The sequence below is a fragment of the Acomys russatus genome, chromosome 13, assembly GCF_903995435.1.
Source record: "Acomys russatus chromosome 13, mAcoRus1.1, whole genome shotgun sequence".
NCBI classification, from domain to species: Eukaryota; Metazoa; Chordata; class Mammalia; order Rodentia; family Muridae; genus Acomys; species Acomys russatus.
In genome coordinates, this window is record NC_067149.1 from 36,023,582 (window position 1) to 36,049,558 (window position 25,977).

At 44.8% G+C, this 25,977-nt stretch overlaps 1 protein-coding gene across 1 annotated transcript in view; it reads left to right on the forward strand.

Annotated features, from left to right (window-relative positions):
- Window positions 1-4,244: 4,244 nt before the first annotated feature.
- Itpr1 (inositol 1,4,5-trisphosphate receptor type 1) overlaps window positions 4,245-25,977 on the forward strand; it is a 333,498-nt gene continuing 311,765 nt past the window's right edge. Inside the window, exons 1-2 of the mRNA XM_051155019.1 lie at window positions 4,245-4,425; window positions 5,267-5,342. The gene's annotated coding sequence lies outside the window, so the exon portion shown is untranslated. The remainder of the gene's footprint in view (window positions 4,426-5,266; window positions 5,343-25,977) is intronic.

Genomic DNA, 25,977 nt, shown 5'->3' on the forward strand with positions numbered 1-25,977 from the left:
GTGTGTGTACACACACACATATACAACCTTATAGACAATATCAACTTCTCTTTACTGATATTTCTCATGCTCAGTGGTACTCCATCATACCAGGTAAAATAAAGTTGGCTCCAAGACAGAACAAATTCTATGACATGAGTACCGGCTATGCTGTTTTGCCACTTAAGGGGGCCTTGGAGAAGCTATTAACTGACACATTCAAGGCTCACTGTGACAGTCTTATGTGATTAGAGTTAGTGACCAGAAGAAAATCGGGAATAGCTGTGTTCTACCAAGCTGATACTTGGTTTGTGGCCAAGCACAGTATCAGTAGGAACTGGTATATTTTCCTGGCCTTGGTGATCATGTTCTTGTTTTGGTAAAGCTCAGGTGAGGTTTGAAAGCTCTTTCATGCCCTGTAACTCAAGGACCCAGTGGCGAGGATTAGCTGCACCATTCTCTCTGTGAATACACACCTTGGATACTAAGTGTGCCTGAATGCCAACTTGCCCTTTCTGAATCCCACTTTCCTTGTTGTGTCGTGTGTCACTTTCTTTAGGAGTAGGGGAGCTGAGAGTGGGTTTCTCAGAAGATCAATTTGGAATTCAGCTCAAGTCTGCAGCTGTGTACTGCTGACAAAAACGGTTTCTATTTGTAGGGGATCCCTGGAGTAGGCTGCTGAGCTAGTTTTGGACTTTCTTCAGACCCAGTCTATAATAATGTCTTGACTGCAAAGTCCTCTGGCTTCCCTCCATGGGCATTTCAAGGGTAAAGTTACACATGGCTACTTTCATTGTGGATTATTTCTTTTTACTGGGCGTGTGCATGGCATGTGTTTATGTACACATGTTTGTATATGTACAGGCACATTTGTTCATGTTACAGACATATGTACATGTGTGTCAAGGCCCAAAGGTGACACTGAGCATCTTATGGCATGCTCCTTTATATTTACTGGGCAGGGTCTCCCACTGTACCAAAGCTCACCATTTCCCTCTATTCTAGCTAGCCAGCATGCCTTGGGGATCCCTCTCTGCCCCTGGGGGGCTGGATTTACAGGTCACCACACCTGCCACGCTTATATGCGGGTTTTAGGGATCAGAACTCTGATCTTCATGCTCTTGTAGTAAGGGTTTTAGCTACTGAGCTATCGCCCTAGTCACGGTCCACATCGCATGGACTTGTTATTTTAGAAATCTGACTTTCAGTCTTCAGGACTAGCACCATCCAATGGAATACAGTGTGAGCTGCAGATTGGATTTCTAGTCAATTAAAAAAATAACCAGGAGAAGTAATTTCCATTGTGTGGTCCAGCATATCTGAAGTCCTTGCCATTCCAGCATGCCCTCAATACGAATTATTGAGATTTATTTTGCTTTCTTTTTAAACTAAGTATTTGAAACTCACTGTGCATTTTATAACTACTTCACATTTTCTCTAGCATGAGTTCCATCTTAGGTACCTAAACGGCTGGCAGCTACTGGATTGGAAATGCAGGTCTAGAAGAATTCTTCCCAAGGGGGAAAAAAAAATTAACAGAGAAGAAGCAGCTCACCCCACTCCCCTACCCTGGCTCATAAAGGAAAAAAAAAGTCACTCATTCTAGCATTCATGATGGTTAACACTGCCACACATTGATTATACATCATAAAAATCCTCTTTAGGTCATAGTAGAATTAACAAAAGTACTTTTCTGTGATCTGGCAGCTTCCAGAACTTGCCAAATGTTGAACAGTACTATGTGCACACACTGACAAAGAAAACTGATCCGAGCAGCTAAAAGGTTTGAATGCTCAGAAAATATGCTTATATTGCCTTCCATATGCTCAACACACCTTCCATTAAAAGGTTGTAGGAAACTTCTTTTCCAGATCTATGAAAATGTGCAGACGTTTTTGAGTCCTTTGAGTCAAGAGAACTAGAGCATACAAACATAAGAAAGGCGTACTGAAACTCAGGAGGAGGGAAGAACATGGCTAAACTGGGGGCTTGTGTATATTGTGTGGTGAGGATGAACACCAGGCACCAGTACCTCTCAGCTATGGCCAAATATTCCTTTGGAAACCTACATTACAACTCCATTGTTTCCCAGTTAGAAGGTCATGAAATACCCTCCCCCGGCTCAACAGTTAGTTATATTATCATGGACTAATTTGTTGCAATTGCTTGAATGTTAAAAGTCAAAGGTCCTTGGAAAGTGGAACAAGTTTTTTTCCCCCCTTTTTCCTTTTTCTTTCTTTCTTTTTTTTTAATCTGAAAAGGAGAAACAACTGATATGCACGGTGTGGACTCTTCTGTTGTGGCAAGTTGGGGGTTTTCCTGTGGAAAAAGAAGGGCAGCTTGAAGCATCAGACACTAGACTTCCAAGGTCAGCCAACTGTGTGTCTTTTGGGAGTAACCCTAATCTGCGAGCCTTTAGCTTCCCATGGGCTATTGTTGACATGATACACTTAGAGAGCTTAGAAACAATGCCTGGGATACAACCCACACCCATGAGATGGTCATAATTGTTAATTTGAGCACTAAATATGCCAATAGTTATAAGCTAGTTTGCTCTCTTTTGTTCTTAAAGTTTCACAAGGCTTCAAGCAAGACCTTTGAATCAAGTAATTAGAGAGAGAGAGAGAGAGAGAGAGAGAGAGAGAGAGAGAGAGAGAGAGAAGAAAAGGCAAATGCTAACATGTATCCCTTTCTAGGTGGCAAAACTGGAGTAAAGAGAGGAAGAGAGTGATTTGCCTAAGGGTTCAGAGGCTGCTCTTAAAATGGGGTAAGGGGTCCTTCAAGGAAGTGGTCATGGAGGTCCCGAAAAGCAAGTGCTTAGTACAGGTACAGACTGGAGTTGCAATGGAGACTGAAGGAGACTGGTTTCTCCTGGTCCTTGGCTGTGCACCTGCCAGGTAAACATAACAAACCCAGAGCTGGAAAAACTCAATAGCATGATGTGCAGAAAGAGTGTACTGGCTGAGCTGTGTAGAATCATTTATTATTATTAAAAGGATTATTGTTAGTACCAGGTCTTTAGTGGTAGCAGACAGACCCTGCTTAGATTGTTATATTTTGGCGTGCTCTGGCATCCTGGCACAGTGCCTGGCTTGGCACCCAGATGACACTCGGGGAGCCTCTGTGGAATGAATATGTGTAATCTGGTTTTGGGGGGTGGGGTGGGGATGAAGAGAGTAGGATGACTTTGCCTGAGAATCAAGTTCTTCTTCCAAAACCCCAAGCACTTTGCAGCCTGGAACAGACACTACTTGGTGGTGGGTTGAAACCCACTTCATCGCATATGCTGGGGTTGAAGTCTGGGAGCACGCCTCGCCTGGACGCATGTATCTTGGCGTGAGCAGCTCTCCGAAGCCCTCATTTTTCTGGTTTGAGGTTTATTTACTTAAGCGTTTACAGATTCCAGGAGAAAAGGGGCTGCTAGAAGCGGGGTCAGGACCGAGGTCGCGGTTTTTATTTCTTTCCTGCTTTGGGATCGCAACATCAGCAAGCCACAACACGGTTCCTTTATTTGTTCACTGTAGAGGGTTACGTTTCTTTTACCTCCCACCATGCGACGAAAGACAGACGCAGTTCGGAATAAGAAAAGGGCTCTCCCAGGATTAGCCGCGTACCCAACAGCAGGGACCACCCCCCCCCCCCGCGCCCCATTTCCAGACTTAGTTTTTTCATGCAGACACTAGCATGATTTAATAAAGAACTAGAACAGATTTAATAAAGACAAACTCGCTTCTTTAATCCTTGACCGCAAACACTAGCGTTTTTGTGCCTCGGATTTCTGAAATTCTTGGCTCCAGGACACAGGGCGCACAGGGGTGGGTAAACAGCTTGTAAAAACTTCCCAAAGCAATAATCCGAGCTCTTCCCCTCTCTCTGGCCCCTAGTGACACCTGGATTTTAGGGAAGGAAAGATACAACAGTAAAAAGAGAAAGATTCACAGGAGTAGGAGATGTCCTGTGGGTCGCAGTTTCCAAACCTGGGCAGCCGGGTGTTCAGAAACATCCCGCTGGGCACCCCTCCCCCGTCTCCGCGCGCGCGACTAATTAGAATCCAGTCCTGGAGCCCAGGGGATTCTGGGACTTGTAGTCCCTCTCTGCAGCCCCAGGCGCCGGCAGGACTCGGGACTCGGACTACATTGCCCAGGGAGCTTCCCGGCCTATATAAGCGGCTGGGCGCCGCTTCGAAGTGCAGTAACCATGTGGATGTTCTGCTGAAGCTTTTCCTCAAGCCTGCCGGGGTGGGAGGAGAGGAGGAGGTGGTGGTGGTGGTGGAGGAGGAGGCAGGGGGTGGAGAAAGAGAAAGCGCACGCCGAGAGGAGGTGTGGGTGTTCCGCTCCCATCCTAACGGAACGAGCTCCCTCTTCGCGGACATGGGATTGCCCAGCGGCTGCTAACCCCTCTCCTGGTCCTGATCCCTCAAACCGGCGTGGCTCCCCGCTCACCAAGGTAGCTTGCTGGGGCCGGGCAGAGGGCTCGGGGAGTTGGCACTGGCTCCTGTGCGCAGAAGTTTTTGCCCTGATCTCTGGGAGTTCTTGGTGGCTTTGCATGCACTTGTCTTGTATTTTGGGGCAGTTTGGGAGGAGGTCTGATTTTTTTCAGGTTTAAGCAACCCCAAATGTTCTCGACTCTGGTAACCTGCTTCAAACCCCATTCCCCGCACTGAAATGGCATTTCCCTAAGTTGGAAACGGTTGGAGTGGCTGCAGGAAATAGTCCCCCCCCCCGGGGGGGGGTTAGTTGAGGGGGTGTCATACGAATTTGCTCAAGGAAATAATCTTTCTAAAAATGTAGCTAGTCCTGTTGTGCTGCACGGCTGGTAGAATAGTGCATGCGTGGGGGCCCCCGTGGGGAGGTTTTTTTTTTTTAAAAAAAAAAAAAAGGAAGAAAACTGGGGGAAGAGGGGAGCGGTGAGGGAAGAAGTGTGGACCGAGCTCGTGCCCAAAGAAGACGCGAGTTTCACACACTTGGCGTCCACGCGAGGGAAACAAGTGCTTTGGGATCGCAACACTTCCCTTAGTTCCACCTCCGGCATGTTAGAAGTTTTTGTGTGCCTGATCTTTCTGGTCAGCCAGGGACGGGAAATAAGCATGCTGGGTTTGCTGTTATCTGGGGGGGCGGGGGGGGGGGGTGTAAGTGATTCCCTTCGACTTGGCTGCTAAATTTGGAGGTGAGGGAGTGGGATCTGCAGGAAGTGGAGGCTTAAATAGTCGAAACTTGAATTCGGGAACATTTCTGATAGACCTTCGCGAGGTCCCCTCCTTAGTCTTCTTTTCTTTGTAAATATTTAGGAGCTGACTACAAGGGAGCAGGATTCGCATCCTTGGCTGGGCGTGCTTTGGCTACAGAGTGCCTGACCTGGGTCAGGTGAGTGTGGAAGCCACGGGCTGTCTGTAGTCAAGAGTGAAGTTTTTGTCCTGAGCATTTTGTAATCCCTCTTGTAGCAGCCATAGAGGTAGAGCAGAGCAGAGAAATTGTGGTTGAATTTGGTCATGGTCATTGGTGAGTAAAGATGCAGTGACAGCCCAGAATTGAAGCAACCTGGATGTTTAATGGGGACTGGGGGTGGCAAACAACAACAAAACGCAGGAAAACGGACTCTATAAAGTGGGTGGTCCCACACTCATTATTTAAATTCTAAAGGACGTAGAACTTTTCATCCGTCAAGATCCTTAACCAAAAGTGAAATACCCTTCCCTTTCACAAACTGTCACTTTGTTCTTTTCTGATGTGGACACACACGCAATCAGAGTGGGCTGGATGGCAAGAAATGAAAGTGACAAATTGAAAGAATGAGAGCTTCACAAAGGGAAGTGAGAGCTTACCGAATACCATGGTAGCTGCCAGGATTTGGCTGGAGCCACCCGAATGTTAAGGAAGCCAAAGTGCTTCTTTTGTTTTGGTACCTGTTCTTGGATGAGGAGCTGAGGGCAGCGCCTCTATGTCAATATAGTGGCTCCTATATTTTATATCCCCTAAAATTGTCACACCCCATTTCTAGGAAATAAAGCCTGTATAGGTGCACAGACACCCCTATAGTTGCAGCTTCGTCCATTAAGTCTTCTTTTTTTTTTTTCCTGAAATGTTTGGGAATTGAGTAAAGAACAGGTTAATAGGGGTGGGGGAGCTGTGGGCAGCTGGTTCTTGGTAACTTCTTTAATGTCCCAAATATTTAGCTGTTCCCTGGGCTACAATCTTTGGGCTTCTCTACTTAGGGAATAAAAGCCAGATACTTCGCTATGGTAGTACAATGCTTTTGCTTCCTGTTGATAAGATCCTCAGGAGTACTGGTGGAGCGGGAAGCGTTCGGATGGTAAGGCTAGTTCTTGTGTGGACTAATGTCTGTGTTGATGAAAGATTGAGGCCAGTTCTCTTTGCAGTTATTTACAGACAAGGTTAACTGGTCCGCGGACTCTTCTCTATCCTTTGCCTAAAACGAATGAGACTGTTCCGTTAGGTTGAAGTAAGCCAGGTGCCGAGCTGTCTATCACAAAAGACCTTCGCTATGGGAAGAGAAACTTGGCAGCCCAGGCAGCAATGCGTACCACTTGTGTTTAAGTCTGTGGGGTGCTGGGGAGAGAGATACTAGTAAAATAGTAAACCCACTACTCTTACTGCGTTAACTCTTCTTTGTGTCCCGCCCATGATGCACAAGCTATACTTACTTTGATATGCGAAGGGAATGATGTAGCCACCGGTAGGGATAAAAAGGATGTAGATATTTGCAGGAGGATTTACTGTTGGGCTGGATTCATTTTGGAACGCTTTATGTTGAAAGCTTGAGTCAGGACAGTTAAGGAAAACTGAAGGAAACCCAGTGGCTCTGTGCAGCACTAGGCCTTTCTCATCATTGAAGTAGATCGGGATCATTCACATCCAGGCACCTGAGCAGGTTGAAAGAGCCAGGTGGGCCTCTACCTGGAGATTTGGAGAGCTTAAACTGCGTCAGCACAACCTGGTGGAATGCTGGCAGCTTGTCCTGTGGCCTCTGATTTGCCTGGTAGTAGTTGTACGCAGTGTTTTTCTTCTTCATTTCTTTCCCTTAAAAAAAAAAATTCTTTTTTCTTCATTTCTACTGGTTGTGTGGATGTGTACTTGTTCTGCGTGTGTGCGTCGAAAGTACAATCTGTTCTTTGACTAAATCAAATCGGAAGAGAAAATTATCAAGATTTCCTTCCAACCAAGCAGGGAAAGCTCTTTATGATCCAAGCGAATAAGTCTGGCCTCTTGATGGAGGCCCATGAAAGTTACTGGGCCACTATCACCCATTCAAACAAGGTGGCTCCTTGAAGAACGTGAGGTTCAGTGGTTGCTTAAAGAGAAATGGGTTAATGCCATAAGAAAGATCTGTTGACTTTGCCCTCAAAGTGTTTTCAGCTGCAAACCAGTAGAGTATGAAGGTGGGGGTGGGGGTGGGACACTCTGGAACTAACTCAATGGTGTACAATAGTGACTTGAGAAAAAAAAATCACATGGCTTTTTAGCTAATAATGATCTCACGGAATTTCTGTCTGACTGTTTTTTTTTTTTTTTTTTTTAAATACAGACAGCTCTTTAAAAAACAAACCAAATGAAACAACAGTTACCAAATATGAACAACAGAAAAAAAAAATCCACCAAAATAAAAGCAGGCCTTTTAAAGTTAGGTTTCTAGGTCAAACTGTCCTTGGCTACTTCTAATTAAGGAATCTACACAAGGACAGTGCCCTGTCTTGTCTGCTATTAGTTTGATGTTTTAAAACAAAATGCATCGCACTTGCAGATCTCTGATAACTAGAACTGCATGCAGTTGTGTTACCTTTTTTTTTTTTCTACTCAAGTTTGATCAATGCGATTAGACTTAAGGTCAAAGGTATGAGTGACATTACTTTTATGATTCCTCCTGCTTGTCATATTCTGAGACATTTGCTAATGAGGAGTGAGCTGAGCAAACTCCTGAAGCCATCACCTATTAAGTCATCAGAATCCCTAGGCTGGTCATAGCTGAAGGCAGTTGGTGTGACACATGTACCTAACAGACTTTCACCCCTATTAAAGTTGTTATTATTTCATTATTTTGTGTTGCTTATTCAGCAGTTTTCTTGAGTATCTGCTGTGTGCCAACTGTGTTCTCGGTGCTTGTGGTAAAAAAATGAGCAATCAGGTTGCTTCCGCAGGGCAATCAATGTAAACAAACAAGTATTATAGAATGGCAGGTGCTAAGTGTTGTGGAGAAAAAGCAAGCAAGGAGAAGATGAACAGAGAACAAGAAGTGTGGGCAAGATGTGGAAAGCTTGAAGCCCAGTGTGTCGGTGGGAATGCAATCGGTAGCTCTTAGATAGAACAGTATGGTAGCTCCTGCAAATATGAAACAGAATTATTATATGATTTGACATTTCCATCTGTAGGTATATAAAGAATTTAGAGCAAGAATGTAAGCAGTTGTTTTATGTTGACAATGCCTTATTAACATTAGCCAAAAAGTCAAAACGAAACTCCAAAGTATCAATTAATATATGAACGAAAACCAAAGGGCTCTTTATGTGCTCAGTGAACTATTATTCAGCCCAGAAAAGGAAGAAACTGTTTTCAAATTATTAAAACCATGACAACATTATGCTAGCTGAAAGAAGCCAGCCATCAGCAGACACATACTGTATGATTTTCACAGGATGAAGTCCCGTATGAGTAGTCAGGCTTATAGGGCCAGAATGTTAGACAGGTGGCGTCTCGGGGGCTAAAGGAAGAGGAGGCTGGATTAATGGACACCCACTTTCTGTTTGTAAAAACTAAACTGTTCTGGAGATTGATAATGCTGGTAAATTTTATGCATGTATCATCCAAATAAAAAAATAAAAAAGCTTGAGGGGGTGTTAAGGGTGTATTGGGAGTGGAGTTAAGGCAGGGTCCTTTACAATTGTAACATTTGAACAGAGCTCTGAAGAAAGTGAGCCAGATAGCCATGTTGATGTTCCAGGGATCCAGAGTAGAATGGAGACTGCAAAGGTCCTGTGGTGGAAGCAGATGGGGTGTGTTGACGGCAGGGCTAGGAGGCTGGATTGGGTGCAGTTGGGAGCAAGGGTAAAGCTTGAGGTGGGAGGGTAGTCAAGGTCCAGTGGCTAAGGCCAGATTTTGCAGATCAGCAGTTCTGAGGATTTCTGAACCCTGACAGGGTCCTCAGTGTGGTTTTTTCAGCATTGCTGAATCCACTGTGCTTTCTAAAGAGACCGGCCGGGCTGGCAAGACCACATACCAGATGGAAACTTGATACACAGGGCATGAGGGAGACCTAGATTCCCAGACTGGTTTGCCATGTGACACTTCCTGGCATTGAAGTTCACTTAAGTAGGGAAGGAGTCTCTTTTGCTGAAGAGTTGAACCTGCCTTTGCTTTCCTCAACAAAGCCTAAGAACCATCTGGTGGTCCTGAGGTTCCTCCATTCTTCTGCCCTGTCACCACCCTGCTGCCCATCAGATGTCATGCAGGGGGATGGCCTGGTGATGAGCGCGGTGTTTTCATCATCGTTGTGTATGAGAAGCTCCACATTAGTGAATCTCCTTGAAAATTGGCAAGAGACACCTTCACAGAGGCAGATCTAAAATCCCTAGCTGTATCATTACAAAGATGGCATGTTCATTGACAAATGCTAGGAAGCAATGGTCATGCCACACAGCAAAGCAATAAATCTGTCTCCGCCATTCCAGACTCAGATCCCAGGCTTTTCACCATGTGTAGAAATTAGATGTGTATTAAAGTCTCATCATCAAGCCCTTCCTCTTGCCATGTTTTCTTTTGTGCACAGTTGAGTCTCTCTCCTTGCTAGTAAGAAGAAACCTTTGCTTTTCTTTTTTCAAAGGTCTGTCCCTCTGGTGGGATTTTATTTAATTAAAAAATATTTGTTCTAATTATATGTGTGTGAGTGTTTTGCCTACACTTCTTTAAGTGTACTGCACGTATGCCTGGTGCCCTCAGATCCCAGAGCAGGCTCTGGTTACCTGGAACTGGAGTTCCAGATGGTTGTCTGCCACCATATAAATGGTGGCAACAAAACTCCAGCCCCCTGGAAAAGGTGCAGTCTGCAGCACTGGGTGCTCTCTCTGCAGGTGCTGGGGAGGGGATGCCTTCAGTGCACTGAAGAGGTGACAGTTAACACAGCAACCTACAGCATACCATGTTTTGTCAGTTAGATACAGAGGCTCATTCCAAGTCAAGATTCTTTTTTTTTTTTTTCTTCTTCTCTTTTGGCCAAGTCTTTCATTCTCTGCAGGGCCATGGCACTATCCATTTCCCTGGCATCCCTGCGTTTGCTCTTCTTTTTTTCTTGTTTGTTTTTTGTTTTTCAAGACAGGGTTTCTCTGTGTAGCCTTGGCTGTCCTAGACTTACTGTGTAGACCAGGCTGGCCTTGAACTCACCATGGATCCTCCTGCTTCTGCCTCCCGAATGCTGGGATTAAAGGCATGCACCACCATGCCTGTGTTTGCATATGCTATTCTTTAAATGTGCCATTGTAAGCTCACACATTTAAGCAAACTTTGTATGCTTTTCTTCATGTATTTACTTTTCCCCCTCCCATTGTTCTTGTTTTGAGACAGAGTTTTAATGCATAGCCCACATGGTGGGCCTCAATTTGGTGATCCTCCTACCTCAGCCCCTTGAGTGCTGGGATTATAGTTGTGTGCCACTGTCCCCAGCCTTGTAGTTCTCGATGTCAGTGAGAGAGTTCATGTTGGTTCCAGAAACTTTTGACAAAACCTTGAAAGTTCCCATAGTTTTCTTCTTTTCTGTGTGACCAAATGTTTGTTCCAGGTTTATCTTTTGTGTTTCTCACCCCAGACCAGGACTGACTCTTTTCATCAGGGAACCTTGTTCTTTTGAGAAGGAAATGACATTGAGAGATCTTTGCTTAGGACCATCTGAGTATTCTTGCCCTCATCTTGTAGGTGATAAAACAGAAATAAAAATGATGAGAGTGTAATACCTACACCTGAGCCAATCTACCTTCCTACCTTCCTTCCTTCCTTCTTCTTTTTTTTTTTAAAGGCAGGGTTGCACTATGTAGCTCTGGCTGTCCTGGAACTCACTGTATAGACCAGACTGGCCTTTAACTCAAAGATATCCTCTTACCTCTGCCTCCCAAGTACTGGGATTAAAGGCATGCACCACTACACCTGGCTTACCTAAATGTTTCTTAATAACAACATCTCCACAATCTATTTGATATGTCTTTGTTTATCTCAAAGGATTTAGAAAATAATCTGAACCTAAAAAAAAAAAAAAAATCTGTCTTTTACTGTATTCCTGGATAAACAAAAATGCTATTCATACCCCTTAGTAGCACCTTCCTTGGAGGTGCAGAAGTCAAATTTGTGGACCTTGCTCAACTTTTACAATGAAGTAGGACACATACAATGAAGAACAGTGATGCAGATGGAGGTACTGTAGGTTCTAAGTTTAAACACTTAAGCTCATTTGAATTATATGCACCATATACGCATAGCCTGAAGATAATCATAGACAGTACTTCAGTGGTTTTGTGCATGGAAATAGTTATATGGTGTGGACTTTTAAAAAATTAATTTACTCATATTACATCTCAATGGTTATCCCATCCCTTGTATCCTCCCATCCCTCCCTCCCTCCCATTTCCCCCTTACTCCCCTCCTCTGTGACTGTGACTGAGGGGGACTTCCTCCCCCTATATATGCTCATAGGGTATCAAGTCTCTTCTTGGTAGCCTGCTATCCTTCCTCTGAGTGCCACCAGGTCTCCCCATCCAGGGATCGTGGTCAAATATGAGGCACCAGAGTACGTGTCTTTCTTTCTGGGTTCATATTAGTATTCAAGAAGTTATGGACATTTGAGCATTTTGAATGTTGGGTTATCCTGGCTGAACCTGTACTGAAACTGGGCTGTGCAAGTAGCTTAGAGGTAAAGTATGTCTGTGCTCATTGTGTGTGAAGCACCCCAGCACCAAAGCAGCATCGACAGAAATAACCCATGTGCTGACTGCAACAGTTACTCCTCCCTCCACAGACAGAACACACACGAGAACACATGTGTTGTTAAGTTTAGTATTTTTCTTGCTTTTGCGTTCAGTCAGAACTCAGCATTTGGCGTCACCTGGGGACTTGTTAGTAATTGTACTCCCAGGTCCTACCTAGACCTATGAAACCTGCTGGCATTTAGTAAGGCCCTCAGGTGACGTGAACCCACAGATGGTGGAGAAAACGTGTCCTAGAGGATGCTTGCCTAGCCCTGTTAGCAGTGGCCCTTTCAGGGTTCCTGTGATCGCGTGGCTATTTCTCACCTGTTGAAGCTTTCCTTTGTACACGCCCCTGGCAGCTTTCTCTCTTTCAGCTAAATTGAAAGACAGGCTAACTCACCAGGCAGAATTCTGACAAAAACTGAGAGCTCTGTGTTTACAGTCGAAGATGCTTTTATGGCTGTGGACCTAGAGGTGGAAAGAGACAAGTTACCTGTGAGCACAGGGCTCATGTAGTCACATAGAGGAACAAGTGCAGCCATGTATTAAACCTGTCGTCCTTAGATACTTGGAAGAATTGGCATTTTAGGAAGTCTGAGGACTTCTTTTGTTGTAGAACTTCTGCACTGCTGGGTTCTTCCGAAAAACCTGAGTAAAGGAAATAGCCCCATCCTCCAAGTGTCCTGGTTCATTTGCACTGGGGAGGCATTTTGTCTGGGGAGTAATTTATGTTTTGTAAAGGCAGCTTAAAAGCATTCCACATCTATTTCTGAATAGAAAAAGACTTAGTGACGTTCATTTATTTGTCTGTGTGTGTGTGTGTGTGTGTGTGTGTGTGATGTCTGCCCACTGTGTACTTTACCACCCACTCCATATCCTTAAGTCCTAGTAGAATCTTGCCCAAATTCTTCCCCTTCTGAGCAGCTTTTTCTTTTCATTGAGACCTCCGTCATTTGAAACTCTCTGCCTCTTGATCTCTATTTTCTTCCTGGGTTTTTTGGTTGCTTAACCCTCAAGAGTACCTAGCACATAGGAAGAGCTCACAGCATATTTGTTGAATGAAACAATCCAAACACATTTTGTCTTTGATGGTTGCAGGTTATTTCTCAGAAGAAACTCATGTTTGGTACCTCTCTGTCCATTAAATCTTTTTCTGAATTGTCCTATTGCTTTGCAAAACCCTTTTGGTGTGCAGAGAAATGTGTAGAACATATAGAATTGTATTAAGCCGCTCTTGGCAGGACTTGGGGCTGTTGTCACACTGCTCTCTAGAGGACACCCAGCTTGGGGAATTCCTAATGCTACTACGAGAGTGGAAGTGAGACAGAGTAGTGAAACAAAGTTGTGTCACACTGGCTGCACCCTGCTGTACCTCAGGATGGAGGCTCCTGAGCTACACTCCTGCTTACTGCTTCTCAGATATCAACAAAATATGGAACATCTGTGTGTGTGTTTCCTCTTAGGTGTACTAGATATAAAAATACCTGCTGTGCGTGGGGTGGGGCTGGGAGGTATCTCAGGCGGCAGTAAATCAGGAAGACCTGAATTCAGTCTCCAGAGCCACATAAAAAGCCAGGTGTGGTGGTGTGTGCTTGTGATCCCAGTGCTGGGAGTGGGCAACAGACCCCTGGAACTCACTGGCCAGTCAGCTTGACTTAGCCCGGGAACCCCAGAGCAAAGTGAGATGTTTTTCTCAAAAACAAAAAACAAGGGCTGGAAAGATGGCTTAGAGGTTAAGAGCACTGACTGCTCTGTCCTGAGTTCAATTCCCAGCAACCACATGGTGGCTCACAACCATCTATAATGTGATCTGATGTTCTCTGCTGGTATGCAGGTACACATACAGGCAGAGCACTGTATACATTATAATAAATAAATAAAAAGTCATATTCTAAAAAAACAAAACAAAACAAAACAAACAAACTGAAACCCAACAAAATGGAGGCTCCTGAGGAGCAACACTTAAGGTTAACACCTAAGGCCTCTGCACACATATGCACACACCCATCCTTCTTCCCCATGTAAAACACCTGCTTTGGATCATTGCCACCAAGTTGTATAAGCAGACTGAAAAAGAAGATGAGACTTAAAAAATACAAAAATAAAAACCTAGCCCTTGGGCTAGGATAGGTCTCAGCCAGAGGGGTTGTTTGGCCTCTGATGTCAGGAGACATTTTTTGCTTATCACACCTGTGGGTATCAAGGTAGGGTGCTGCTGAACTATACACTTGTTTTATTGTGCTGTGGTGCTGAGGAATTGTCTCTGTCAGGTGAAACTTCTCCAAATGTCAGTCATGCCAGGACCAAGGAACCCTGTGGGCTGAGGTTTCCAGATCCAGGAAACTCATCTCTTCGAGGAGACTGACTTAACCTGATTTGCTGGTTGAGGATAGGCAGGCAAAAGACTTTCTTTTGAGGCTGGGGCCAACTTTAAATTTAAAATTGTTTACACCACATTTGTTTATTTACTTCATGTCTGTATGTGTGCGTACATGCCATGGCACATGTGTGGAGGTCAGAGGACACTGTGGAGGAATCAGTTCTCTTTCTCTGGGGATCTAACTTAAACTGTCATCTGTGGCAGAGGCAGAAAGCACCTTTACTTGCTAAACCATCTTGCTGGCTCAATTGAACTTCTTACCAAAATAAACACTCTTTCTCTCCTCTCACAAGTGCTGGGGCTGGTATTTGAAGCCCTGTGGTCTGGCATTGGCTTTTCATTGGCTGTATGACCTCCATGAAATCACTAGACAGTTGAGTTGACTGGTTGGGTTTTTTACCATATAAAATAAGGCTTGTTGGCTTGATGCTTTTTCCTACAAATTCTCCAGCACTTTAACTGGCCAATTTTGAGCTTGTGGCATTTTCTCTTACCGCAGTCTTGAGGGGGACAAAAGAATGGATAACAGCACTGCGTCTTTCTTGATGAATAGCTCTTTGTAGAAGGTATACCTGTTTCCATGGTAGACTACTTAACAGATGTGTGTGCAATACCTGAGGAACGGCTCTCTGGGGCTGGAATCCAGGGAGCTGTGCCTGCCAAGCAAGCTCTATACCACTGAGGTGCAGCCCCAGCCCTCAGTGGCATCATGTAAATTAGACAGTTACTCTGAGCTTCAGATTCAGAATGAGTGTTTCTGAGATCGTCTCAGAGGGCCTTGGAGCTTCTCAGACAGCCACTTCCTTTGGGACGGGCTGAAAATGAAAGCATTTGAGTCTGATTTCCTATGACCCAGGCAGTGGTTTTTATAGCAGAATAAATTGCATGGTGACAGGAATGTAGTATTGCCAAGGATGGTTTCTAATGGGGACAAGGCAGTGGCCTCTGTGTGAGTGTGTGGTAAGGCTGGGATGGCGTTGTGTCCAACTCACAATTGTTCTGAGGCTCATCTTACTTTCACAGTACAAATTGCATCCAGCATCTTTGCCCATAGGAAGTTCAGAAATTCACCACGAGAGAGCCCAGAAACAGAAACAGACTGTTGTAAAGAAACCTTTTCCTGTCTTGGAAGAGTCAACCAGAAATGTGTCGGGCTTTCCCTACCCCACCTCCCCCCAGGTTTATAACCATCTTACCATATATGTACCTGGGTGAGGACATGGTGAGGAGACTTCTGCTCCTCTGGACAGAGTTTCCTTGGTCTCTGGCCAGGAGATTGATCACATGCCAGCCATCCTTCATTCTTGGGGCATTCTTTTCTCTTCCCTCTGAAAGACTTCATGGCTTGCTTGACACTGCCCATTATTAATCCCCCTCCAACCTGGAGGGTAAAATTGACTTGGTGTCCTTTTGTATTGGGTTTTGGACCTCTGTTCTGAGAGACCTGCTTGTGTTCCAGATGCTTTTAAAAATTTCTTTATGCAGAAGCTTCTCTTTACCTACCTAACTTTAGGCAAATTTGATGTTATTATTTTTTAAATGAGGCAATATAAAATCAGCGTTAGAGGACTTTGGCAAGAACTTGTTTGTTTTGTGTGTGTGTCTGTGTGTCTGTGTATGTGTGCGCACATGCACGCATGAGTGTGAGTGTGGTGCATAAAAGCTATCCACTCTCCCCCTCCTCTGTACATGGCACCTTTGGTTTCATTAGGAACAGCATGGAGACTGTTCTTTTGGAGTTGGTACTGTTATGATCTTATATGTGCAACTGGAAATGTGTCCCTTTTCTAAACTCATCATTTGTAGTTGATTGGAAGGGCTTATCCTCATCAACTTAGAAAATTCTAAGAAGCCTGTAGGCAAACAGCAGATTAGAAAGCACAGAACCAAGAGAGGCCAGGAGTGTCTCCCTTGTTCTCTTTGCTATGTGCTAAGCACACATGCTATGTTCTTTTTCTTGTTTTTCTTTTTCATTTAATCCACAGCATACCTTTATATACAGTATCTCACCTTACAGAAGAGGATGCTGTGGCCCAGAAAACTAAGTAATTCCATCAAGGTTACTAAGTAGAGGCAAGAGCAGGGCTGGACTATGGACAGTGGAAGAGCACAGGCACATAAAACAGCAACAAAGAAAGGAAGACAGGTGTTTTACTCTGGTTTGTGCCCCCAAGGGCCTTTCTCCATTATAGCTGCATACTTTATGGCCTGCTTTCCTGCCTTAGGGCCTTTGTGTCAGCACTTTCTCTTTCCAGAGGTCATTTCTGCCTCACTCCCACCCCTTTCCCTACGATTGCTTCTGTCTTTACTTTCAGATCTCAGCCTAAGTGTCTCATCCCTTTTTTTCTGACTAGTCAAAATTAAGCTGCTGCCCAATTCTATCATCCAGTTTTAATTCCTAGTCTATTTTGGGAGGTGCAGTTGCGGGTGTAACCAGGGTCTTGTGAATACCAGGCAGGTGCTCTCCCCCTGATCTACACCCCTAGGCTCATTCCAACTCTGCTTGTGCTTTTATAGTGACCAGATTCACCCTGTTTTGATTCTGTTTGTTTACTGTCTGTCTGAACTTGAATGTGTGTGTTAGGACAGGGTCCCAACTGTGTTGAATGGGAGTATCTTTCGTTGAATGTTAGAACAGGGTCCTTCTAAGTTTGACCATCTTTCTGTGTCTTTGTGGGTTGAGTCCCAGCCAATGTGTGGCCAATGCCAATCAAAGAGAAGTTCAACTCAGTTTTGTTTTCAAATTTGTAGGTCCCAGGAGTTCTTTTTGATTTTGTTTTTTTCAAGGCTATGTTTCCCTGTGTAGCCCTGACTGTCCTAGTCTCCTGTTGTAGACTAGGCTGGCCTGGTTCTCACAGAGTGCTGGGATTACAGGCGCATGCATTCCCATTCTCCCCCGCCCTCTGCGCCTGGATCCCAGGGGTTGTTTACATGCTTAAAAACTGTCAAGAAACTCCAAACCCTTCCACTGATATACAATATAGTCGCCTATATCTATCATTACAAAATTTTTAAAAGTTCCATGTGAGCATAGTAAGATTTTTTTTTCAAATGATAAAATGATAGTGCCCTCTAGAACAACACAAAGCAAAATTTAACAAGATGACTAGGTGTGATGGAGCACCCCAGAAGCAGAAAGGCAGATCTCTGTTGACTTTGAGGCCAGTGTGGTCTACATAGAGTGTTTGAGTCTAGCTAGGTATGTGTACTGAGGTGTTCTCTCTCCCTCTCTCCATTGTCTGTCTGTCTGTCTAGAGGAAGAGATACATATATATTTATATGATATATTTTTATAGAAACATGTACATCTATATATAACATATATATTTAAAATAGGGCATGGTACTGTGGAGTAGTTTTGTAGATCATTTTAAAGTCTAGTTGAGTGGAAGATTCACATCGCACATGTCTGCATTGGCCTCCAGTCTGTTGTGATGTCAGGTCTTGCAGCTTCTGAGTAACTCTAATGTACACATGAGAAACTGGACAAAGAGGCAGAGCTACTGAAAGAAGGAAGAGCTGAAGGCTTTAAAAGCAGGATGCAACCCAGCATCCCTAAGGCTGGAAGCCATATCATTTCTTCCTTTTCAGGAAGAAGTGCAGGGCCATGCATTTCAGCAGTCTTAGCAAAACAAAACTGCTCTGAGAACTTGGAAGAGGGTAGTGCTTGTGTCTTCCTTCAGTTTCTAGGGAGCAACACAGCAAACAGCCTAGAAGCTCTGCAGTGGGAGGGGTCACTTGGGGACTGAGAATAGCAACTTGAAAAAAAAAAAAAAAAAACCTCATGAGCTGCTACTCCCCAGTCTCTGCTGGGCTCTTCTTGCAGCTTTTGGCTACATAGTATTCTACTGTGGAGATTAGATTTTCTTGGTTGGAAGTGTAGCTCACAGGTAAAGTGCTTGCCTAACATGCATAGGTCACAGAGTTCTGTCCCCAGGACTGGGGACAGGGAGTCCAGTGGCTAGTATATTGACTTGAGGTTTTATGGCTGTCTGACTCGGCTGCAATTATAGTGGATGCTGTTGATAATACACCGGCCTGCTGAGCTGTTTGAGAAGGTAAATAGTTACAGTTCAGACTTCTAGGGGAGTATTTTGTGTGTCCCTCAGCTGAAGCAGGCAGGGTTGTCACTGTGAAGGTAATTTGGCATCAAAGCATCAGTGAGGGGTTTGGTCACCAGGAAATGAATGGTATGCAGGAGAGGCTTCTGAAGGTCTCATTTAAGGTCAGATGGTTAGTGGACTTTGTGCCCTCCCCAGTTACTGAAAAGCAACTGTTTAGCTCCGAGAGCCAGGTGCCTTCACCTTAGCATAGAAAATGCTTGCTATTCTTGGCACAAATGTGCAAATGTGTGGTTTTTATCTTATTTTGAAAGTAGGCCTTCCTCTGTAGCCTATACAGACTTAGAATACATTGTATAGCTAAGGCTGGCCTGGCGGCTCACGCTGAAGCCCAGGCTTGAACCTGTGGTTTTGAAGACCACAGACTGATGCTAAGTTGGCGTCTGCCATCCTTGAGCGTCTTGTCCAATTGTAAGGATCCTGTGACAGATGACAGCTGTGGAATTCTGGTGACTTCTCTGTTAATGAAAAGTGTTCTAATTTGGACTCAGTTTGAGGAGTTTTTAACTTTTAAATTCTGCATTGTGTGTGTAGGCGAAAGTTAAAAAATTTTTTTAAAGGAAAAGGAATATAAGTGCTATTATTTAAGTGTGTGTAGGAGATATAATTGATGGGAAAGTGATAATAAATGAGTTTTTGTTTTGTTTTCTTTTCTTTTTTTTGCCACAATCAGAGCCTTTAGAAAATGAAATGTAAAACCGATCTGGAGCTGCTTAAAGTTAAATGAACATAGTTCTTCTTCAGTGAGCCTGTGCTTCAGCCTGTTTTTACAGCAAAATAGGAGAGGTTTTAAATAATTAAATTATCAGCCCTTTGAAGAAATCTCTGCCATGCCCCCTTTCCCAGCAGGGCCTCTGGTTTGATGAGGGAAGAAGGGGGGGGGGGGAGTGCAGTTGTGGGTTGGCTCTCTGGGTGGTGTGAATTCGGGTACCTGGGACATGCTGTACCGACAACAGGCGCCCCATGGGCTTGCAGAGGATTTAAATATCTCTGGGCCTGTGTTTTTTTCCAACATTTTTCTTAGCAGTATTAACCAAGTAGGAAATGTATTTCAAGTAGAGGAATCACAAGGTAAGGGCAGAGGTGAATGAAAACATTGAACTCAGTGTTTCTGTTTCTGTTTTGTTCAGAGATACAAGAAGGAACACATAGAACCAACCAGGTATTATGTTTGAGCCACCTTTGTGGATTGTTTGGTTTCTGCCCCGTAATATTACTGAAAGTTGCAAAGAGTTAACCTCGCCCTTCTACCCTGTTTGACACACATGGGGTTTGTGGTTCAGAGAAGCTAGGTGTGTTGCTTCAGGACACAGAGCCAGAGTGTACACATAGGTTGTTTGAGCCTGTGCTTCTAAGCATATTCTCTAGTTAGCATTCTGAAGCCATTTTGACGTGTGTAGTGGAGGTCAACAGGGACGAGCTTAGAGCTGCTGTCTCGGAATACAAAGAAGGCTGTTCTTTGATTTCCCATTGAAATCTAAAATGGGTCGCTAGGTCTAAGTTCTATATATCACTGATCCAAGAGTTTATAAACTTAGCTTTAATTAGCTTTAGAAAAAAAGCCATCCCCAAATAGTATCAGGAGGTAACTTTGGCCACAGGTAAGACGGCACCATGGTGACATGGAATCCCAGTGTGGCTGTTCCTCATGTCCCAAGGTGCTGGCCTGTAGTGGTCCTTCCCTCATGAGTTTGCAGTGCAGAAAAAACAAGTCAGAGCACAGACAAGTGGAAGGAAGACAGTGATGGGAGGTCAGGAGGGCGATGGAGTGTGGCTGCTTATAACCCAGGTTTGGGATCAGACGGTGATCCTTAGTAGTGGTGGTGGGGCAGCAGAGGTGTGGCAGTTAGGCATGTAAGTAGTGTGGGGGAGAGAAAGGAGCCTGGGAAATTTGTTCACTGTGGTTGTCATGTTGAAGGTGGGTGGAAGGGAGGGCTGGCTGGGCTGGAGTAGATTTGGGATATTCTTTTTTTCTGAGACAGGGTTTCTTGGATATTCTTTAAAAAAAAATTTAAAGGGAGGGTCTCTGGTATACAGGCTGTCTTCCAAGGCCTGTGCCTAAGCTATCCGCCTTTTTCAGCCTCATGAATAGCTGAGACCATGGGTATGTGCACTGCGCCTGTCTCTAATTTTGGAACATTGTAAGAAATGATCTGGTTGCTTCCTCCTCTTTCTCCTCCTCCTCCTCCTCCTCCTCCTCTTCTTTTGGTTTTCTAAGAAGGGTTTCTCTGTCTAGCCTTGGCTGTTCCGGACTCACTTTGTAGACCAGGCTGGCCTTGAACTTACAGAGATCTGCCTGCCTCTGCCTCCCTAAGTGCTGGGATTATAGATGTGCGCCACTGTACCTGGCTGGTTGATGTCTCTATAAGATTATGCTGTCTATGTTCAGAATAGATTAAGGGGAAACACATGGCTTTAGAAAAAAAGTAGACTTCCAGGTGAGTTGATTTCACACCCAACATGTACCTCAAGATAGCTAGGAATTTGGCCCAACATGATATTGTAAATTTACTTAAAATGTGGGACTACTTCTTTTTTTTCAGTTTTGTTCTTGGTGTAACTCAATTTCACAGTTTTGGAGTGTGAATTTTAGAGATGCCAACCATGAATTTAAATGCCAGAAGGCTAGACCCTTTCAAGAGTCTAGTTAAGAAATGAAACTTAGGGCTGGAGGGATGGCTCTGTGGTTAGAGCACTTGCTGCTCTTTCAGAGGACCCAGTTTCAGTTCCAGCACCCATATGGCAGCTCACGACTTCCAGTAACTTAGGCCTAGAGGATTCATTGTCCTTTTCTGGCCTCTGAGGGTACTATGTGCATGTAGTGCACATACGGACTAGCAGTCTCACATGCATACATATAAATAAAACAATAAAAAAAGGATATTCAGGACTAGGGAGCTAGCTCAGTGGTTAGCGTGCTTGTTGTGCAAAGGTCCGCACTGCAGTTCAGATTCCTGGAGACCACATGGCTGCCTGCTTGTAATGCCAGCCTTGAAGATAGAGACAGGAGATCCCTCGAGCACAGCCAGTCAAACTAGATGTGTTGGGGAACTCAGAGTCAGAATGAAAGACGTTAGCATTGAAGATGATCTCTGACATGAACCTCAGCCCCACTGTGGATTGGCACACATATGCATATGTGCTCCCTTACACGTGCCTCCACATAAGCAAACATATGTACACACCTGCAAACACCACAGGTGTAAACACAAAGGCAAATTGGGAAAAAATGAGACTGGCTGACACTCTGGTGAAAATTAGATGGGGTTAAAAGAAATGAAGGGTTCGGTGATGTTGATGTTTAAAATCCTGGAGACTTGGAGTTGAAGTCAACCTCTTCAGTCTTTTATTTGACATACATTTTCTGAGCACCTACCGTATGCAAAGGCAGTGGTGTTGGAGACACAGTTGTGTACAAAGCAGATCTCTAGAACTGCCCATCCCTCAAGGGTGTCAAACAAGCACCACACAAATAGACATGAGCTTGTAATAGAGATGAGGCTGAGAAGGAGCAGTCTTACTGGCAGAATTCATACAAGTTAAAGACGCATTTGCCCTCATCCCATGATGGCCTGGTAGGAGTAATAATTGAATTGAGATGGGAAAGCCTTGCTTTCACTAGAGCTGAAGGAGTGGGCTAGGCAGGCAACTGTGAATGTCGTTTAGCTAATGAAGATGCTATGGGCAGCCAGGAGCAGAACCCTAGAAGCTGTTGCCAGTAGTACAGTTATATAAAGGATCCACCAGAGCACAGGAGAAGACCCAGGGAAAGTATCTGAGGCAGAAAACAATGTGGACAGTGAGTGCCATTCCCCCTGGCATCTGTTCTCAGAGCAGATCTCTGTGTCTATTCCTTTGTACTTCTTGCTCCTTCATTGGGCTGCTGTGGCCCCCGTGTACAGAAGCACCTCTTAGCACAGCCACCTGCACTCCCACATGCTCTGGCCCAGCTACTATGGAAGAATGCTGTTCTGACAGGTGCCTCGGCCAGCAGTCACTTGGGGTGGGTGATGGATGGTGGCACTTTGCAGGTCATCAAGATGGCAACAGTGCTTTATGCAAGGGGCTTTGTTGGTGCTTATCAAAGTTATGTACCTGAACCTCACGATGACCTATGTATACCTGGGGACAGCAAGGCTTAGGGAAGTTGTGAATCCCTGAGTAAATGGCAGAACCTGGGTTCAGTACAGGTGCTCTGAGCCCGGAGCCTTACGCCTTTCTTCCAGTGAGGTGAGTTCTTGAGACCACACTGTGTCAGGGTGGCAGGGGAGCAGCAAATGTTTGTGAGAGAAAAGCTACGCAGCAGTCACAGACTTAGAGGCCATTGAAGCTTCGGAGGATAAGTAAGAAGGAGAAATTTGAGGAGATGGCTGCCTCCCTGTGGGGACAGCGGGCTGTGTGTCTAAGCAGGAGCTGAGACCTTCCAGAGGGGGCATTTTGCTGGATTGCAGCAATGAACAAGAGATGGTATGACATGCTTAGCCAACAGCTCATGGCATTGTATTCTGCAGTTCTGTGTCTTCAGAAAGGCCTGCAGGCTTTGTGGTAGGGCGCCGAGAGTCACTCTGTATTGTTCAGCTTTTTCCCAATAGAGGGATTAGGGAAGAGAATTATCATCCCCCAAAGTAAAATACATCATCATGGGTTCTATAGGAGTCATTTGTTGCAATGCCTAGCTGGATTTTTAGACACAGGTTTTTTTTTTTTTCCTTTTTGGAGGTTGAAACTTTAGATTCTTTCAGAATTATTCTTTATTTCTTAACTGCAGAATAATAAAAATAGCTAGCAGTGAACACTGAAAGCGTGTCAGCTGCTGTCTCAGTCACTTTGCGTGTGTGATCTCATCCCTTCCCTACTACATGTCTCTGAAGTGGATCCCCAGTGCACAGATATACGTACAGAGGTCTGCGCAGGCTCAGAAGCTGGGTGGGCTTACAGCAACAGCTTCCGAGTAGAGAGCTGGGATGGTGTCTTAGGCTGACTACTAAGCCTGTCGCAGAGCTGTAGGCATGGAGCCCTGGGTGTCCGTGTAGTATTGGAAGTTGCACAGTTATGACACAGTTCCATGGCAGGCTGGTACCTGCTCTGTTTTTCTCATACTGGCTGGGTCACTGGGAGCTCTGAGTGTAGGCTCCCTAGTAAAAGCTTAACAGGCACAAATGGTCCACAATCAGATAAAGAAGTGGCCTCCCACCCAGCTTCTAAACAACAGGAAGTCTTCTTGAAGACTGTTGCCAGGCCCACTTCCCACCTCTTCCCTGCAGCCCCAAATGCCTGTTATTTTGATTCTGCTGACCTGGGTTTTCCCTTTCAGGACACAATTGATCATTGTGTCAGGGTCTCTCCTCCCAGGTCTCCACTACCCCTGTGCCATTAAAGGCAGACCAGGGGAGACCAGGAGGTTTCCAGCCAGATCTGGAAACTAGTTGCCTGCTCAAATCTTGCCTGCAGAGAGAATCACTGCCTGATTACCCTGGTGAAGAGTCTGCCCCAAGGATCCTTAAGGTTTTTTGTTGTTGTTTTTTTTACATTGAGACCTTTGGCACACTGCCCAGTTGAGGATCATTAACGGTGGTGGGTGGACTGGCCTCTGTTTTTTGGGGGAAATGTGAACCATGGCAAAAGGTTACTTGTTCAATTATCTTGTCTACTTAATAAGCATATGGGTAAGAAAGAACACGCTTAACCTTTCTTCTGACTTAACAAAAGCGTTATATTGCTAAGTAAGAAAAATGAGGAATTTGGCAGTAGGGGCAAAAGTGAATTAGAATTGACCATAAATGGAAAAAATGTGGAGGGAAGAGATGCTGTGGTAGGGATATACTGTATAAGAATGAATTAAAAAAAAAAAAGAAAAAGAAAAAGAAATTTACAAACAAGCAAACAGTTCTTCATTGTCACCCAGAGAATAAGAACAGTCAACATCTCACCCATGCCATGGGATTACTGTTAATGGAGAGGCCCATTCAGAATTCAGTAGTCCCATATAACTCTGTGCCTCCTGCTTTGTTAATTAACTATGACGAACTTGTGAACCTTTCTGTTCTTCGGTTTCCCAACAACAAAGTAGGGCAACAGCGGTGGTGCCTGTCACAAGTGCTGCCACATATCTCAAGGATTCTGAAAGAGCAGTTGCTAAGTTCTCAGCACAGTGGTGGGTGTGCTAGCCTTCAACAGGTGCCAGCCTTTATCTTAACAGATAGGCTGAAGCAGCCTAAGGCCATCTTACTCAGAAAGTGGCCCATCTCCTGTGGTCTCAGAAGCTGAGCAGGGTGGGGTCTGGCTAGAACCTGGATGGGACAAACAGGACTAATGTGGACTAATGTTGACTCTTAGTGTCTGGTGCAGGCCAGGAACCTATTGTGACTGTCGGGTTGCAGGCCTTGCTGGTTATGCCATGTGAGAACACAGGCTTTTATTCTCTGCTGCCAGTAAGATACCCAGAAGGCGATGCAGATTTGAAGAACAGCATCACAGTTTTGGGGCTCGGTCTTCATTGGAGTCTCAAGCCTGGGAGGAGAGTTTCATTCAGCCTGGTTAAGCCCTGGTCCTCTTGGCTAAGCGTATTCCTGCCCTCTGGCACCCAGCAGCTCCCCGCTGGTCCTTTGGGAGACCAGTATGTAAAGGCGCAAATTTTGTCTGACTCAGAATTCAAACAGAAATTGTTTTCTAATAATTAGTCCTACAGATGGGGTATAGCTGCTAACAGAGGACTCGCAAGCATATCAGAACCCTGGCTTCGATGCCTTAGTGTAGAGGAAGCAAAGCAATTTGTCCTTTAAAATACATCACAGTTTTAGGTGGAGGGTGTGTCTCAGAGATAAAGCACTTGCCCAGCATTCATACAGTAAGCCAGGTGTGGTGTGCGTTCTTTAACCTCAGCACCTGAGAGAGTCTGAGTCAGTAGGCTCTTGAGATCAAGGCCAGCCTGGGCTACATCATACATATGATGCTATCTCAAAATCCTTTCTTTCTTCTAAAGAAAGAAAATATCAGTCCCAGAAATACACTAACTTTCTGGCCCTTTATGATAAAGCTTTTAAATAGAAGGTCATAAAGTGACTTTTGGGGGCGGGCATTCAATTGGTGTCTCTTTTGTGCATACTGTTCAAAACATTGGTTTGGCTCTAGCTAGCACGTCCTTAGGCAATGTGACTGACAGGGTTCTAGAGAGCAGTGTCCTTCCACCAGATCTGGCGGGGAGAGTTGCTTTGTCTGAGAGCTATGTTTTTGGTTGCTGACTCCTCTTTGCCCCTCTTCAAGTGTCTGGGCTGTTGGAGCAGTGGGCAGCTTTCCCTGTAGCTTCTCAGAGACAGGGGAGGTGCTTCTCTCAACTTGCTTGCCCCATCTGGCATTCCTGCTGAGGGAGGGGAAGGCTTCCAGAAGTTTGCAGGGGAAAACCTGGCAAGCCAGAGAACAGTTAAAAGGGAGAGAGGACTTTTTACCCCTCTGCATCATTACAGCTCTCGTGGTCTTGTGGAGTAAATGATTTATTTGAGTTAGTAGTGGGGAAAAGGTGTTTAGAGGAGTCTGGGCTC